The 18,227-nt window shown below is 50.4% G+C and overlaps 1 pseudogene; it reads left to right on the top strand.

Annotated features, from left to right (window-relative positions):
- The first annotated feature begins 9,088 nt into the window (after positions 1-9,088).
- Positions 9,089-18,227, top strand: part of LOC124265758 — a 29,878-nt pseudogene continuing 20,739 nt past the window's right edge.

The following is an 18,227-nucleotide window of genomic DNA, read 5'->3' as shown; positions in this document are numbered from 1 at the left end:
ATAGAGCCACTGGGCGTTCTAGTATCCTATACGACAAGATGTGATTTGCAGCCCTGTTACACTTAACACTAATTTCCAAGCTGTTGCAGTGCGACTTACTCTGGGTGTAGCATTTACGTTATGCTCTCTGTATATTCCGCCTTCATCGAACCTTAAGCTGACTGATCTTCAATCACTCTATGAGCAACTCCCACAGTCATGTGTTATTATGGGTGACATCAACGGTCACAACCCACTTTGGGGCAGTACTAACACTAATACTAAAGGCAAAATATGTGCATATTTAATGATGATTCAAGCACCTATCTGCATCCTGCAACTGGGACGTATTCTTCTCTGGATTTGTCTCTTGCAGATTATAACCTCCTGAATGAAGTTGCTTGGTCTGTTCATAGTGACCTTTGTGGAAGTGACCACTTCCCAACTATCCTTTCAGAAATAACTCCATCTGATTCTCCATCGTATAAAAGATAGAACTTTTCGAAAGCTAACTGATTTTTATATCAAACTATATGTAAATCGAAACTGCGACCTGAATGTTTCACTGATATAACTGATCCCATTCAAACTTTTGCTGACGTTTTAAAGCAAATCGCTGATGAGTGTATACCAAAGTCCTTTACGACTCCACATGTACGAAAACCATGGTATAATACAGACTGTAGACAAGCCAGAAAAGCGAGAAAAACGGCAGAGCGTTATTTCCGCAATCACCCAACTGTCCATAACTTAAATAAATTGAAAATACACAATGCAAAAACGCGTCGTACCTTTAAATAAAACAAACGACAATCTTGGAGAAATTATGTCTCCAAAATTAATTCACGCACGCCAATGTCTAAGGTATGGAACATGGTTCAACGAATTAAAGGCAAAGGTTCAAAATCTGCTGTTCACCATCATAAAGATGGTGATAATTTAATTACTGACAAGTCTAAAATTGCAAGTAAGTAGTGGACAACGTCTCCCTGGCCCCTTTTTCAAGATGGCGGCACATCCGGTCCCCATGGGCGCCGCCATCTTGGATCAGTCACTTCCGGTCAGGGGAGATCACTCGGGTTCCGGTTCCGGTGCTTCCGGTTCCGGTGTGTGCGCACGCATCGCCATGACGTCACGTCCGGTTCCGGTGGTTGCGTGCGCATGACGATGACGTCATCTCCGGGGGCCAAGTAGGCGGACGCGTTTCAAGATGGCGTCCCATCCGGTGGGATCGCGTGAGATCTCGCGGGATCTCGTGGATTCTCGCGGGATCTCGCGAGCGTAGACGCCTTTCAAGATGGCGGAACGGACGAGCGGCGGACGGGACGGGACGGAGAGGGAAGGGAAGGAGAGGAGAGGAAAGGAGAGGGAAGGAGGGAGGGAGGGAGAGGGGGTGAGGTGGATGATGGCGTGGCTAGACAAGTGTGTGTGTGTGTGTGTGGTTAAAAAACATTGGATGTAGCCTTCTTTCGGCGAGGTGGGTGGCCCTGAAAAGGGCCGTTGGTATGGGTGGGTGAGAGATCATCGAGGTATCTATTGTGGTGATGGCGGTGCACTGGAGGCAGTGCTGCTGGAATCGTCCATGGGTTCGACAAACACCAAGATGGGTTGAAGTAGAGAGTACATGGTGTCTATGCGATCTTGAACGAGGAGTACCTTGTCATGGAGTAGAGCCAGCAGATGTTGGCTTTCACGTTTACTCACTTTCTTTGGCGGTTCACTTGACTGGTGGGTGGATGCCGGGCGTTTCTGGGTCTTGTTAGAGCAGTTCATACTCTTATGGTCCTCTTTACCACAGTGACGGCAGGGATGTGGACAGGCGTAACTGAGATGACCTTCGTTTTTTCCACAGTTGTAGCAGGTGTTGTTATCGTGCTTGTTGTTGTCCTTGGTCTTCTTGGGACATACGTAATGGCGATGACCTTGAGCACCACACTCGGTACAGGCCACCTTGGGGCAGTGTAGATAACTGTGGTCATCTGTTTCGCACAGGCGGCAACGGAAGGAGGCTGAGGCGGGAGACGTCTGCATGCTTCTAGTTTCAGTGAGCAACTGATGGGGAGAGCTGGAAAACCTCGAATTTATATAGCTGGGGTTGATGACGTCACTTTGACGCATCTGGTTCGCACTGGTTGCATCCGGTTCGCACTACTCTCATCCTGACTCAACAGGTCAATAGGCTAGTGTGACGTCATGGAGTATGTCATCATTCCTATAAATAACAAATGAGCTCATGGTGCGCACTGCCACGTTTAGGACGGCCTATTGTGACGTCATAGGGTGACGTGACCTATATAAACCAGACTCAGTGTGGGTCTTACCAGTTCTCACCATGCCGTCACCACGAATGAACGAGGATGAACTTGAAGAGGAGCCTGTGCCTTACCAGTTGGAGCGGACGACCCAAAAAACAACCAAGAAATTCCGGACTGATACTCAGCGCTACAACCTGACGTTCAATCCAGTTTGGCTGCAGCGTCAACAGCCTGAAGACCTTCCCGTCGTGCTCAGAGAACAGTTTGATGCAGTGTTAGCAGATTTGAGGGACGATGTGGGTGGTCAGGATGGTGATCGCGTGGGATTGGCCCTGGAACACCCAGCCCTGGATACACCCATCCGAATCACGTTTCGGCGGATGGGTGACCTGCAGGGGGAACACATCATGGCCGAAGTGGAAAAAGTACAACAAAGCAACCACGACTTACATATCGATGACACCATGGATATTTTCTTACTGCATGTAGAGGATCCGGCTCTCCTAGGCCAGGGACACGGCCGGGCAACACACCTTGTTGGGTTAAACGCCTTCCTGGAAAAGAAACAATGCATCGTACAAATCAAGAATGAGGATCAACTCTGCTTTGCCCGTGCCCTGGTCGTGGCCAGTCACCATGCACACAAACCCGATCCTGTGACCAAGGAATGGACGAAGGAATGGAAATACATACGTAAGGAAGAAAGACCAGCGCAGTTGAAAGCCGCCAAGGGTTTGTTTCGTCAGCTCAAGATCCCCGAAGGCCCTTGTACAGGGCATGCCATGTGGGAACTGTTTGCTCAACGTTTGGCCCCTTACTATCAGCTCAAAGTCTACTCCCAAGATGTGATGAATCGACTGCTGTACAAGAGTGACGTGCCTCAACCCACCAAGATCCTTCACTTGTATCATCACCATCAGCATTACGATGTCATTACATCCATGTCAGCTTTTACAGGGTATAGTTACTATTGTGAAACTTGTGACCAAGGATACGCCCACGCTGAAGATCATCGCTGCACCCGAGAATTTCAATGCCACTGGTGCCAATGTCTTGGATACTGTGGCGACGTGACAATGAAGGACTGTCCTGTCTCCAATGTGTATGGTGGTTCAAACCCTACCGCGCTTTCAACGCCATCGGACGCCTCCCGCCAAGCATCCCAGCACCTGTTCCACCATCCACACCTGTCATCGATGTCTGGCCAAAGTCAACGTGAGAAAAAATCCAGGGCATGGCCAACCACCAGTGTGGCACGAATCGTGACTGCAAGATCTGCAAAGAACCCTTGAAACCCGAACCACCAGTGCTACATGTCCGCCATCGAACCACCTAAACAAAATGAAGACGGTGAAAAATGGATGAAGACAAAGAACGGCAACAGCGCCAGTTCATCTTCTACGATTTTGAATGTACTCAAGATCAAGGGACCTCATGTTCCCAACTTGTGTGTGGTGCATCTAGGATGGCGGAAATGTATTTCCAAGGCCTCGGATCAACTGTGCGAAAAGTGTCCCTGGCGTAAAGAAGGAGAAGGGCCTAGCCGCATCAAAGTGTTTCGGGGATCTACGACCTTGAAGGACATGGGCGACTGGCTGATGCATCTGGCGGAAAAGAAAGAGAAGCAGAAGAAGAAACGTAAGGCATCCCAGCAGCAGCCGTCAGGCCGTGCCTCGAAACAACCCATACTGTCATCACCAGAACCCGATGATGATGATGTAGAAGAACAAGACGACGACAAAGAACAAGATGACGAAGACAACATTTCTCCTACCATTGATGATGACGACGTTTTGGTCATTGCTCACAACTACCGTGGGTATGATGGACACTTCCTGCTCCAACAGTACTTCCATCAACATCTCGTGAAAGCACCCCAGGTCACACTTCGAGGGAATCACATCTTGCAGATGACCGTGGGACGCTTTTGTTTCTCAGATTCACTCAACTTCCTCACGATGGCTCTGAAGCAGTTTCCAAAAACGTTTGCATTGACGGAACTCAAGAAAGGCTACTTCCCTCACTTCTTCAACACCGGCTCACCAAGGCTATGTGGGTCCTTATCCTCCCGCGTCTACCTAATGCATCCTGACAGCATGTTTTTGCCGAACGTAAGCTTTCTTCTTGGCCTGGTACTATGCACGGTGGCTGAAGGACTGTCTTTGATCTGGATGAAGAATTGTTGACCTACTGTCAGAGTGATGTGGACATTTTGCATCGAGGCTGTGCTGCATTCGCAACATATTCATCCAACAGAACAACGTGGACCCTTTCTATGAAGCAGTGACTCTACCCATGGCTTGCATGCTCACCTTCCTCAAAACAGTTTTTGGAACCCCGCACCATTGCCATATCCTACCTACTCAAGGTTATCACCCCAGCGTCGCTACTCGCTTCAGTGTCTCCACTGGCTCAACTGGGTCATACATCAACACCCTGGGGTCCACATCCAACATGCCTCGGAATGGTGGAGAAGTATATTTTGAATCACTGTGCTGACGGAAGTCGCTACATGGTGGATGGCTACGACGCCAAGACACGCACCGTGTACGAATACTTGGCTGTTTCTGGCATGGATGTACTCGCTGTTACAAGACGGGCCGATGTGAACACCATGCTAGCTTGGGTACAACCCCTTGGGAACGATACCATCATACCATGTACCGACTGGGTGTGTTACGTCAACATCCCGACATCAACCGAGTGGTGACCCTCTGGGAATGCGATTTTCTGAAACAACAGAAAGACAATGGTGACCTGAGAGCCTTCCTGACCCCACTGCAAGGACCCCATGCCTACATGCCTGACCCATTGGATCCTAGAGATGCTTTCTTTGGAGGTCGTACCAACGCCACCAAACTGTACTATGAAGCCAAAGAAGATGAAGAAATCAAATATGTGGATCGCTATTTCGCTGTACCCTTTACATCTGCAAGTATGGCAATTTTCCCCGCGGACATCCCCGAGATCAAAGACCATCCTCCCGTGTCTGGACTTGTTTGAGCTCCACGCCTGATTCAGTGCCGAAGCCCTTGCCACCCCTAACCTCATCATCCTGTTCTTCCTTACAAGTGTCAAGGCAAACTGTTCTTTCTGCTGTGCGCACATGTGCTGAAGAGCAGTTGATGCTCCCTGCCCCCACGGGATGAAGACCGGGCATGGATCGGTACCTATGTCAGCAAAGAGCTTCAGTTTGCTGTTGAAAAGTGTGGCTATCAGGTGCTTCACATCTTTTGAGGTCTGGCACTTTGACACGCTCGCCACCTACGACCCTGACACTCAAGAGGGAGGGCTGTTTGCCAAGTTTGTGAACAATTTCTTCAAGATCAAGCAAGAGGCCAGTGGATACCCCCCCGAAGGTTGTCCAGACCCAGACGCTTACATCAACGAGATACAGCAAAAGAGGGCGCCACCTGATCCTGCTCACATTCGCAAAAACCCAGGACTACGTGCCTTAGCCAAGGCCTGCCTGAACAACCACTGGGGCAAGTTTGGTCAACGCTTGGGTTTGCCAAGAAGACGAATATATCAGTTCCCCTGAGAGGTACTTTGCCCTCCTCCGGATGAGCTGTGTGGTGAAAGACATTAACATCATCAATGAAGACCTCATCTGTGTCACTCACGAACCTCAGGCAGACTTTCATGACCCTCATCCAGCCCACAATGTGGCTATTGCAGCCTGGGTGACAGCACAAGCCCGTCTCAAGTTGTATTCTTATTTGCAACCGTTGGATCGTCAGATCCTCTATTTTGATACGGACAGTATTATCTACATTCACCGCCCACGAAGTTACAACCCGCCACTGGGAGATACCTTGGGGAGCTGACTGATGAACTGGGAGGGGCAACAGCATTCAAACCTTTGTCTCGCAGGACCCAAGAATTATGGCATACAAGCTACGCCATCCTCAATCTGACGGTAGTGTGGGCATCAGCAAGGTCCGGGATTTACTTTAAATCACAGGGCGAGCCAACATGTCCACTTTGGACAGCATGAAGAACCTCGTCTGTCAGAGGGATCAAGCCAACATCACGGTCCCTTGCACTCCACACCGCATCATTCGCGGAGGACTTCGCCAGGGCAAACTGGTTGCTGTCCAAGGACACCACCAAAAGCTATCGCTTGCTCTACACCAAACGCCGAGTGCAGTACGACCCACAAGGCGTCCCCAGGGAAACTCTCCCCTATGGCTATAAAGAGTGAACACATCCCTCCCATGGACTTTTGATGCAGACATGTTCTGATGTATTGATGTTTAACTCATAAACTGTGATTGCCTTGTTCATCTGTTGCTCTCTCATTTAATAAAATGTGATTGTATTGCACTCTTGTGTTATGTCGTCTCTCTCTTCAGGGCCAGACCTGGAGGAGTCCATGGTCACCCTCAACCCTGTTGTACCCTGTTCTAGACTCAGACCCTGGTGGATGCCATGGTCATGTTTACCATGTCATAGGTACTGTCACAAAAGGGAAGGAGAAGGGAGAGCAGAGTGGCGCAGTGGAAGCGTGCTGGGCTCATAACCCAGAGGCCCGTGGATCGAAACCACGCTCTGCTCTGTATTTCTTTTTTCTTTCTATGTTGCGAATACAACCCTTGAAGTGGGGTTGACGTCGTCACACACCCTATGACGTCATCACGACCGTGTGTCTATATATAAAGAGACGTTTCTGTCAGAGTCATTACAGATTCTGGTGTCTAAGAAAAAGGACGGAACCTGTTCACCGCGATAGGCTTAGGGAGAATCGTTGTGGTCTCGTGGTTGCTATCAAGCAGGTGGAAGCTGTGGTCGACAAACTGATGTCGTTTAAAGTCCTGACCATCCTCATGAAGGCAGAGATTATCGAAAAACCTCGGACCTCCTTTGACCGTGTCAGAGAATTGTCAGACATGCTTCCCCGACGTGGACCCCAAGCTTACTCCCTCTTCTGCAAAGCTTTGGAGGAATGTGGAGAAACAGAAGCCATGACCCTTGCTGGGTCTCAAGACTCCAACTGACAAGGCACAGTCACAAGTGACAGTCCACTGGCTATTCTTCTATGGAATCAAGTCACCGCTCAGCAACTTTCATCCAGCTGTGTTTACCTTGGATGGCGTTACATTTAATTGTGTTGGAACAGTGTTACATGTACTCCTAAAGCCATGTACTTTTGAGATTACGACAGTGCGACGCCAGATTCTGCAAGAGGCTGTTCCAGCAAAGCAAAAACGTCTGGGGCGATGTGTGAAAGGTTTCACTCAAACAGTGTGGGACACGGTCAGTCTTGAGGTGATGACCAAGGCGATCACGTCTAAATTTTCCCAGAACAAGGACTTGAAACAGAGATTGATTCAATCCTACCCTAAGTCGTTAGCTGAAGCTAGCCCCTACGATCAAAGATGGGGAATAGGAATGAGTGTATCTCATCCGAATATTGACAAACCCTGGACATGGTCGGGGAAAACAAGTTGGGAAAAAGCCATGCATCTTTCGTGACACGTTGTTGGTGTGAGTGACGTCACCCATGGATTAAACTCCAATGACGTCATCCATGCACGAGCCACGTGACGTCATCCTGTGTATCTATATAAAAAGACTCTGGCCCCATCGCGATTCGCCATCATGCTGTTCACGCTGTTCTTTGTGCTCGCCACGTATCTAGAAGAGAGACACTTTTTAGAACAGTTCAGAGAAGCGTGCAAGAGGCCATCCAGAAACAATGACGATCGTGACGTCATTTGAAGTGACGTCATAGCTCGCGCTGCTGGTGTTGCCTATAAAACGCAGGATCGATTGAGCGGGTCATCAGTTGCATCAGTTCAGTCGTTGAAGATGGCATCTCCAGGCAACCTCCCTTCTTCTTTCGTCAACTTGCTTCGCAGGCAAAGGACCTCGCTTCTGACATGGCCCATCTCCACAACACCATGATGACTCAAAGCCAGTTATACAAGACCAACTACATGGATCTCCAGGACCGCCGCGCAGTGATGGAACAAAAGTTGTCAGCCGATCATCCTCAAGCTGGCAGGTATTCATCCGAAAAGAGAAACACTGTATGGAATGATGGGTCGCTTCTGTGAGTTGACTGAGGAAGACTATTACTGGATGGCGTATCACCAAGACCACTTAGAAATCCTCTCCGACAGCCAAACAACTCTGTTCGCTTGATCCTCATCGGTATCAACGATGCACATGCCAAGGAAAATGCAGGGGAGACCTTCCTCAGCAAGCTGTTCCACATCGTGTTCAAGCTGAGGAATGGACGCCCCATGGGCTATGACCATGGTGTGCTGTACAGCAAGCTGCTGGACAAACTCCAGGTGAAACTCTGGCCTCACCCACCCAGCTATGATCTTCGAGCATGCCACCTGCACTCTACCTTTGTTCTCCAATCCATCCAGAGGTCACCGACATGACGCCCAAGCCCGGCCCCTCTAAAAGAATACCTCCCAAGACCACTTCCTGCCAAGACTTCTCCAAAGAAGAAGAAGAAGGTCTCCACCCCACCCCTTCCCAAGGCACCCACCAAGATGAGTCACCTCCCCAGGTGACCCTGGCCACGGCTTCTCCAAAGAAACAGAAGAAGAAGTCAAACAAGGAGGCCTCCACCAAGACACCCACCAAGAAGACGCCACCTCCCAAGACACTCACCAAGAAGGCACCCCCAAAGCCTAAGAGTCTCAAAGCACCCCAGACTCCGAAGAAACAGTTGGAGATGACTGACTTGTGGGAGAACTATCCACAAACCAGCCAGGCTAGGGTTGAAGAGAGGTAAGGGTCAAGGGATCAGTCCTGCTATCCCCCAAGAGATCCCCCAGGCAGAGTTACCTCCAGATCTTCAAGACTTGTATGATCTACTCCCGATGGCTGTCACCATGGAAGCAGAGCAGACAACTCCAGCTAGGGCTCCTGAGACGACTCCAGTGAGGGCTCCAGAGACGGATCTGGTGATGGCTTCAGTGACGGCTCCAGAGGAGGAGCCAGAGGACATCATCAACATCCCCATGTTTAACGATGAAAATCATTTTCATCCCGGTCAGATGGACTTTTTTACGGTGTTCTACCTGCAATCCCGATGATCACCTGAACTGGTGGTGATCTGTGGATGTACTGTTGTTGATCTGTTGATGCATCATTATTGTTGATCTGTTCGCCATGTTGATGTTGTTCCTCAATAAAATGTGAATTCCATTTCAAAGGGTTGTGTCTTCTATATCTTCAGGGATCGTAGCTCTTGGAGGTCATTTCCGGTGCAACCCGCAGGGTGGTAAGACGTGTGTCAGTATGTCAGGGACACTATCAGGGACACTGTTAGACTCAGACCTGGTGGAGGCCATGGTCACCCCACTCACGTTACGTCATCCCTTTACCATGTTAATTGCAGGCCCTACAGGGTCGGGTAAAACATCGTTTGTCAAAGCCTTCATGGAACATGTGTTTCAACCGGGGATCCTTGATCTTCCACCTCAGGGGATCGTGTGGGTGTACAGTGAATGGCAACCCATGCATGAGGACTTGGAAGTTCTGACCTCGAGGTTAGGGGATACCCTGACGTTTGTGCAAACCATGGGGAAGCCAACACGCAGTTACCTGCAGGTCTGGGGTAAGGCAGAGGAGGGTTTGCCTACGCCCCATTGGTTGATCATTGATGATTTGCTGGGCGACAATACCAAAGAGGAAGTAGCCGAGGTCCCGCGATGGTTTACCAAGAAAAAGTCATCATCGTAACACGTCCGTGTTGTACTTGACACAAGACCTCTTTGCTTCATCGCCTTCATCATCGCATCCATTAGTCTAAATGCCCACTACATGGTGTTGTTTAAAACCCGAGGGACGCCTCTGCAAATGGATCACTTGGCCAGACAAATCTTTCCAGGACAGACGGCCTTCCTTCGGAAGCCTATGAGGATGCCACATTGGCTCCTTATTCCTATTTGTTTCTGGACTTGAAACCGACCACGCCAAAGAGCACCGTGGTACGGTCCCATCTCTTTCGTGAACCCCACCACCCTTTACATTCCCAAGTAGGGATAAATAGAGATGATCGTCTACCCTACGGTCAGTTGACCCAGAGCTGCCATGGGAGACAGACGAAACAGACCCAGCCCCGCGAAACGTGCTGCTGCCATACAGGGTTGCTTTAAACCGATCCATAAAACACTCCTGACCACCTTGGGTCGTGGATCCCACCGAACAACATCGGTCGGGTGTGCAACGGCTGTACGAAAGTCTAAGTGCTCCTCCTCCCTCTGCTTCCTCCTCCAAACAAAGACGTTCCTTAAAGCAGTTGTACCCCCACAGCACCCACCATGAACACACGTTTGTCCCTGTCAGTACGTATCGTGCCTCTCCTGCTGCCTTCTCTCCCCCTTCTTCTTTTCCGTCCTCTCCCCCTTCATTTCCATCGTCTCCCCTCTCTCCCACCATGATCCAACCCTTTCAACCCTTGACCCAACCTCGTACCACCAGCACCAAACGCACCGGCAACAAACGCACGAGTGCTAAACGCCCCAGCCCGGGCACCCCACGCAAAGGAAGCCACAGAAGCATGCCCTCCCGCAGAAAAGTCAAACCCATCATCGTGAAGAAACGACTCCCTTCTGCAGAGAGCGCGTGGCTGTCAAAGGATCGCCATCGACTGTTGCAATGGTTTGTCATTGCCGTGGAGAAATCTGGCAGCAGGACGTTCCTTTGAAGACGCTAGCACAAGACCTGGCTGTTGAGACACCAAGACGTGCTGACCAAGATTGCTAATCCACGACTACCTATGGATGAACGCCTGAATTACCTGATGAAACGCAGTGGAAGTGGTACGTTGGCTGGTGTTTTGACCCGTATCTTTGCTGAACTGGCAGTCCTACCTACAGGAAAACAGCAGAAGCCCTCAGCACCTCATCGCCGCCGCGTCTCCCTAAGAAACCCCCGTGTCGCAAAGTCACCCACCGACAAGAGAACAAGAAGAAGAAGAAGAAGAAAAGGGTCACTTCACCCTCAGCCCCAGGTGCAGCCTTGACCCGGATGGTGTTAATTTAAGTCAAAGAAGAAGAAGACCACAACGGCATTACCCCCACTCCCTCCAGCCGACATTACCATAAATAGAGGCCTCCCACCCCCATCCTGGTCAGTTCAACGGTGGCAGCTGCAGGGACGACACCATCATGTCGGCATCACGCTTAAAACGCCACAAAGAAGCTTCTGTCATGTGTGTAGTCCTTCTGGCGACACCAGCCATGCGACAGGCTATTTTGAAACAGGCCCCATCGGAACTGATTCAAGCCATCTGTGAATGCGCAGAATTTGTATGGAGGCAACATTCCTATGACAGCACAGCAACGCCAACGTTTACAAAAGCATGGGTCACTGATGCATACGCTTGATGAAAAAAGAAGGTGTCTGTGTCCAAGAAGCGTCAACTTTTACAGCAGAAAGGAAGGGATTGGGTCTCTTGTCTGCCTTGGCATCGGTGGTGGGTCCCTTGGTGTCTGGCCTGTTGGGTAGATGATCCTCAAGGAAGATCCTCAAGGAAGATCATAAATAGAGGACACATCCTAGATTGGGGTTAGTTGCATCTGCACCGTCCTACCACCAAGATGAAGCATGCACGGAAGATGGTGATGGTCCCAGAAGAGGTATGGCAAAGTCTGCAAGAAGAAAAAACGTCAACGGCATTTGCTCAAGTACAACCTGTTGGAACAGAAACGCGTGCACACGCTTTTCTTCCATATGGATACCCTCGTCCGTGATGACACGGTTCCCCTTTAGGGACCGAGCAGCAGTATAACACCTTGTTGCAACACACCTTGCGCGTTTCAAGATCAAGTCACGTCGCGGTCAAACCACGACCTTTAGAGGACGCGGGCACCCCCAGGACGGGCACCCCCAGGGTTGGAACACCCAGGGATGGAAGTTCTCACCGTAAGTACGGTTGACTTACTGAGTCGTGTATCTGCATGTGCCTGCGTAGAGGTCGCCTTCCTAAGAATGAGTCCGCGAAGCCGGTCGTAGAGCAGTGGCTCATGGTTTGTTTGTTCTTTTGTTTCAGAACCCGATGATGTCGAAGCCATTCTGAATGAAGTCGTGCAAACGGTTCCCAAAACGCTACAGGCCAAGGCCAGGCAGTTGATGGCCCGTATTCGTGCTCATCCTGACTTGGGTTGGAATGAGACAGGTCAATTCGTGGTGGAAGGGGAACCCATGCCTGGGACGCACATGGTGGATCTCATCAATGATCTTGTTCGACAACGTACCAAATTAGGCCCTCCACGGGTTGGAATATTCTGGGCCAGTATCTCGCTTCCAGCAACGTAAACCATGAACTGATTGGTAACCCTCTACGTTGGTCCTGGATGATGAAACCAAAGGGTCATCCACCCAGCCTCCTGACACCCGCGGAAGCCGCCCACACCCTCCACCCACTGACTTGTTTTTGACACCCCCCTCCAACCTTCCTCTGGAACCCCAGAAGAAGAAGAAAGATGCAGAGACCCCCTCCTCCCCTCTCAACCGAGTTCGTCATTGGATTCACTTTTAATAAAAGGGAGCAGAGGGTGATGCCAACGACAGTGTCATCATGAGACGTCCAAAGAGAAACAACAACATCAGCAAAGCATCATCGTCTCTGTCTCCTGCATGGACACGATGGCTCCACCACACCTATTATGATCCCAAACACCCAGCAGGCTATGGAGGGTGGCTTGCCTTGTGGCAAGCAGCAGGACATCAAGCCAAAGCAGGACCCAGAAAGGGGGGACCCAAGAAGGGGGAAAGCAAAACGGGGCCAAGGCCCACACAACGTCAGGTGCGGCAATGGTTGAAAACCCAGGACACGTACACCTTGCACAAACCAGCCCGACGACGCTTTCCCAGGGATCATGACCGGTGGGTGGCGTATGATGATTGTGGCAAGCCGATCTGAGCGATCTCCTTGGCGTATCAGAAAGAGAACCAAGGCTACCGGTATTTGCTGTGTGTCATCGATGTTTTCTCCAAAATGGCTTGGGTGCAGCCCATGAAAGCCAAGACCGGTACCACTTTGATAGAGGCCTTTCAACGGATCCTGAAACAAGCCAAAGGACGTGTCCCGTCCCAGTTACAGACAGACAAAGGGACTGAATTTGTCAATGCACCTTTTCAAGCCTTCCTCAAGAAACGGGGTATTCATTTCTACACCAGTCAAAACCCAGAAACCAAAGCCTCTGTGGTGGAACGTTTTCAAAGGACGTTGAAAAACCGTATGTGGCGTTATTTCACCCAACAAGGAACACGCCACTACCTGAAGGCATTACCCCAACTGTTGCATTCCTATAATCATCGCTAGCCCATCGCATCGACATTGGACAACGCCCACGTGGATGTATCGCCCTAACGCCCCCTATGATGAAATTCGGGTGTTGGATCACATGGAACGGCAGAAAAGCTGAAGCAGCGACCAACTCAAGACAAAGAAGAAGAAGAAGAAGCACCCTCTCTTGTTGTGCCCGACCTGTGTCCGTTTGAACAAGACCAAGGGCACGTTTGACAAAGGGTACCTTCCCAACTGGACCACCGAACTGTTCACCGTGGATCGGTGGTGAAAGGGCGTGTTCCTCCTGTCTACAAAGTGAAAGATGATCATGGAGAAGTGCTGCAAGGCACCTTTTACCGCAATAACTGCAACCCATTCAGAAAACGGATGACGTGTACAAAGTGGATCAGGTCCTGAAACGACGACGTCATCAAAAAAAGGATGAAGTGTTGGTGAGTTGGTCAGGATACCCTGCCAGCTTTGATTCATGGATCCCTGCGGCTCATCTGGTCTTTAAATAGCGAGGCCTCCAGTCTCCCACCGTCAGTGGAGCCTCCACCATCATGCAGAGTGAACCGATCTCAAGGTGCAAGGAGGGCGGCAAGCCATCCCCACGCTGGTGTTGCTTTGGCATGGACTTGCCACGAAGTGAAGTGGTGTTTTTCTCCCAAGTGTTTCTGATATATGGCGTGGTCATCATGAGCATGGTCCAGTTGGACAACGGTGAGAAACAGTTGTGGACAGCTTTGTTGGCCAGTTGCTTGGGGTACTTGCTCCCACAACCCACGTTGGTGTCGTCGTCATCATCCACGTTGCCACCTTCCTCGACTGCATCTCCAACCCCCTCTGTATCCAGCCTGGTTCCCTAAGAGAGAGAGAGAAAGATGTCGGTGTCTGTGTTTTCCAAGCGGGACTTTACGCGGACCTTACCCAGCGATGCGTCCATGGATGTTCATCCCGACAACAGAGTGAATCATTACGGTCAAACTGCCCTTTCCCATTCAAGTGCGAATCGCCAAGAGTGGGAAGTCGCATTAGTCAGTTAACTTCATTTCCCCATGACATGGTACAATGTGTCATACCCTTCAACTGGTTTGTCCTTCATGTGAACTTTGAACGCATGACCCGGACTTACAGTTCAGCAGAACGCCATGCGCCCATGACAGAGGAGAACCCAGGCATCATCAGAGCTGTCAGCGAAAAGGTCATTATTCCAGAAGGAGTGTATTCCAGTCGCCAACTGGTCCAGAGACTGAACATCCTGCTTCAACACACCTGTGCACGGCTGTTGGAAAAGCATACGCCAAGATGTTTACCGCTGATGCTCGAGGTCGTTTCACCGTCACCGAACTACCCCAAAGAAGAACTCCGATTTGAAATGCGTGGCAAAACGCATGTCAACTTTATGCTCCCACCCGAAGACATGTGCAGAGCCCTCACGGGTTCCTCCTGCAGAACCAAGTAAGTCAACCTGACCATGATTCCATCAGGTTCTCACTCTACACCACCCGATTGGTGTTGCCTGCTCCTTTAGTACGTATGCTGGGATTCATACAGCTCCCCATGGTGGATGAAGCAGAAGAAATAAGCCAAGTCTCTGCTCAGCCTGTCCAGGTGGGTGTGTTTGACCGTCCTCTCGTCGGGGTGAACAGGAAGCACACCATCTGGCTGGTTTTGATACCGCAAGTACTTGTCTTCGGGATGCAGTGGAAGATCAAATCGTGGGGATACCATGGCTCCCTTTACTCATGTATGTCCCCGTCGTCGTCGCCAGATGATGGAAGAGAGCTGTCGTGATCAAAACCCCTCAGCACCTACGCTACCATGGGGATTGCGTCAGGGAACCACGGATGCCATTCGGAATCTATTAAACGGATGACTTAGGACGTCTTGTGCCATTCCAGAGTGGGAAGACCATCGTGACACTTCATTACCGCCCCTCGCCGCCTAAGTACCGCATGCGAGAATCAGCATGGTAGGACATCAGTGTATCAGACTCCAGCGCAGCGCAGCGTTGCGGACAGCAGGCAGGAGGTAGCTTAACCGTACCGAGGACGCATTCATCAACGAGGGAGAGGTTTCGGCAACATCTTGGGAAACTTGGGACGCTTCAGCTCTCTCCATCCTCAAGACGGTGGGAAAATCAGCTCTCAAATCAGGCGTCAAGATGTTGCCGGGATTGGTGCAAGATATCAGTTCAGGACACCGAAGGCGGGGGGGACAGTTTGAAACATCATGGGAAACAAGCCTTACTTGCCACCTTGCGATTGCAGCACCCACCACCACCACCAGGATCACCTGCCGCGCAAACGAAAACGGAAACAGCCCGTGATTCACCAAGAAACGTAAACCCTTGTTTTGAGAGAAAGAGATAAATACCCACCCCGATGGGAAAGGAGTTCAGTTCAACACCAGACACCGCACGGTCAAGACCTGTTGTGCAGACCTGTTGTCCAGATCAGCTGTCAAGATGATGCGCGAGATGCCTGTGAATGCCCAAGGCCCAACTGGATCTCTTTTTTGCTGTGCCCTGTGGTGACTTCCGTCCAAGAAGGTCAGTGGATTCGATACAGCCCTCTGGCACCCCTTCGGTCGCGGGCCCCCTCAAATTTAACATTGCTAACCCTGTCAATGCCTACACACGATTTGAGCCAGTGTTACCTCCACATCTGCCTCAAAATCAAGAATACAGATGGTACGAATGCAGTTCATGATGGCGATGGGGCACTCGCCGTGTCCACGGTGAACAACATGATGCATTCCCCTCTTCGTGAAGTAAGGTACAAGTGGGGACACAACCAACTGGAAATTACTCCTTCCATGGGTACGTATCCCTACCGAGCCTATTTGGAAACGTTGCTGAGTTATGGGAAGGCAGCCAAAGGGACCCATCTCCAGTGTCCAGGATGGTACACCGATGAAGCTGGAAAATGGAGCACTTTAATGCTGTCGCCCAGAATGCCAACGCAGGACTTGTCGCACGACGAGGGCCATTCTACCCACCCGAGACGTGGAACTGACAGGGCGCTCCACTGTGACCTGTTTCTCCAAGACCGATACCTGGTGGATGGAGTCCCCATGAAACTAGAACTGATTCGCAGCCCGAGTGATTTCTACTTGATGAGTGCTGGAGATGTCGAGTGCCGATTTGAACTGACCAAAGCCGAAGTTTTACGTGGTGCCAAGTCAACATTGATCCTGCCATACCGGGAACAACACGTGAAACACATGTCACCAGGAGTCACGGCCAAATATCCTTTGACCCGAGTCCAAGTCACAGCCCACCTACGACATTTCAGGAGGAGGACGCGATTTCCACAAAGATCAACTGATTGAGGCCAACTGCCCAAACGAGTGGTGTTGGGATTGGTGGACAATGATGCTTTGCCGGCAGCAAGGAAAAAGAACCCCTACCATTTCAAGCACAACAACGTGACCAGTCTCAAGCTGAAACTCAATGGGCAAGAAGTGCATGGCACCGAAATCAAAAGCGACTTTCAGAACAACAGTGCCTCGCTCAAACAGTTGTACATGAACCTGTTCCGGCAACACGGGACACCTGTGGCAAGAACATCCCCTGCAACCCTCACCCTGGACGAATTCAGGAACGGATTCACTGTGTGGGTGGTGGATCTGACGGTGGATCTGGCGCAGATGAAGGGTATAACCACCACGACAGACGGGCAAGTTGGGACTTGAACTTCAGTTTGCAGAACCCTACCACGCCCCGTCACGCTCGTCTGCTACGAGGAATACGAAGCGTTTTGGAAATTGATCGGTTCCGCTGATCCTCTGATGGTCTAAGGATGGACGACCTACAGTGGTTTGACGACCAAACACTTGAACGCTTTCACGCATAACAGGATCCCCTGCTGCGACCCTCTACCAAGGTACCTTTGCCCAAGATCGTTTTGCACCACCGCCGTGCTGTGTGAACAGCAGGATGGACATTATCCTAAAGCCTACATTGTCAACACACGGACCCCAGCCATCTCCCAGGACAACACTGGGTGTGCGTGTATCGCCCAGCACCAGGTGCCATGGACTACTTTGACAGTTATGGACTCCATCCTTACCAACAGCATCCAGACTTTCGGAATGTCATGACCTTCGCCGGATGGCTCCAACAACAGTGGAATGGTCAGTCACTTCAACCCTGGTTCAGTGCCCCTTGTGGGATGTACTGTTTGTATGTACTGGCTCATCGTGCCCGTGGATGGTCTTTTGACGTGATGGAACAGTTTGATCCCTACGATACCCTCGTCCAAAGAAGAACGTAAGACGTTGGTTTCAACCCACACGCCTGACAGACAACAACGCTGGCCATGATCCACACCCCCTGCCAAAGGACACAACCTTATCGTTCTGATGTTATGATGTTACAGTTCTGATGTTACAGTTCATACCGTTTTGTAAACAAAAAGATCAGGGACGCCCCTAATCCCGTCTCTTTGTCAAAGTGTTCTTGTTAGCGGGGAAAATAAAACGTTTGAAAAATGTCAACCTAGTGTTGTTGTTGTTGTTGTTGGCATTGAAATGAACGCTTCTTTTGAGAGAGATGGATGGCCCTGAAAAGGGCCGTTTTTTTAGAGTGTACCTCACTCAAGGGACCAGAGTTGGCACCTACATTGGCAGGGATGAATGGCCATCTTTGTTTTTACGGGGCACTTGCTCCCATGAGTTAAACGCCTGATATAAGTGTCCTTTAACACTGTCTTGCAGTAGACACA

This window comes from Haliotis rubra, unplaced genomic scaffold (assembly GCF_003918875.1).
Source record: "Haliotis rubra isolate DU_JTF1 unplaced genomic scaffold, ASM391887v1 Scf992, whole genome shotgun sequence".
NCBI lineage: Eukaryota > Metazoa > Mollusca > Gastropoda > Lepetellida > Haliotidae > Haliotis > Haliotis rubra.
Note: the sequence above shows the minus strand (reverse complement) of the source record. Positions and strands in the feature narration are given on the sequence as shown.